We start from the raw sequence: 945 nt of genomic DNA, 5'->3' as shown, positions 1-945 counted from the left end.
TTCTCTCTTCTCTTTATCCTCACCCCCTCCTCACCTCCTTTTCTTCTTTGGTTACCCTTTTCTCCTTTGCCCTCTTTTTCTCCGCATCCTCCCCTCTCTTTCCCTTTTCTCCATTTCATCCTTTCTCCCATTTATCCATTCCCTTTCCATTCGTAATCCCTCTCTTTCTTCCTCCTCTGCATTCTCTTCCCCACGCCTCTTCCCACTCTTCGTCAGGGATCATCAAAAGGAAAGCCGGTTCTGTCTAAGTCGACCTCGTCTCCAAAACCCTTTCGAAATCTCTTTGACGATGAAGCATTGTTACGTTTGAAGATTTATAAAAATGAAAGAAAAAAAAAAGAAAAAAATGAAAAAAGTGTAAAAAAAATATGAGCAATGACTCGTTGCGGAGAGAAAGAGGCATGACAAGCATTGCCTTTCCTAACGGCGCCTTGTGACTATTCTGAACCAAGGAAAGAAGGGAAAGGAGACTCTGTTTACGTATGTATCAACTTATTCTTCTTTCTTCTTATCTTTCCAATCTCTAATTCATCATCAGAATATTTTCTCTCGGTGTTATGTGCACATCACACTCAGCTCCTACCGTGCAATTAGGCCTCGATTTCGCTCCAATGCATTATCAATACATTGTACACAGAATTGAGTCGAGTTCTCTCTCTCTCTATCTATCTATCTATCTATCTATCTATCTGTCTACCTATCTCTCTCTCTCTCTCTCTCTCTCTCTCTCTCTCTCTCTCTCTCTCTCTCTCTCTCTCTCTCTCTCTCTCTCTATCTCTATCTATCTGTCTCTATCTATCTCTCTCTCTCTCTCTCTCTCTCTCTCTCTCTCTCTCTCTCTCTCTCTCTCTCTCTCTCTCTCTCTCTTTCTGCTGCGTCTTTCTCTATCGTTTTTTTCTGTAACGACTATGTTCTTTCTCCGGGCTAGTACAGTGGTAACGTGTC

The 945-nt window shown here is 42.0% G+C and overlaps 1 protein-coding gene across 1 annotated transcript in view; it reads right to left on the bottom strand.

The window, feature by feature from the left end:
• Positions 1–644, bottom strand: part of LOC119579213 — a 4,347-nt gene extending 3,703 nt beyond the window's left edge. The window contains exon 1 of the mRNA XM_037926914.1: positions 1–644. This exon is cut by the window's left edge and continues 1,045 nt beyond it. The gene's annotated coding sequence lies outside the window, so the exon portion shown is untranslated.
• Between the last annotated feature and the right edge of the window lie 301 nt (positions 645–945).

Source organism: Penaeus monodon, chromosome 2, assembly GCF_015228065.2.
Source record: "Penaeus monodon isolate SGIC_2016 chromosome 2, NSTDA_Pmon_1, whole genome shotgun sequence".
NCBI classification, from domain to species: Eukaryota; Metazoa; Arthropoda; class Malacostraca; order Decapoda; family Penaeidae; genus Penaeus; species Penaeus monodon.
Note: the sequence above shows the minus strand (reverse complement) of the source record. Positions and strands in the feature narration are given on the sequence as shown.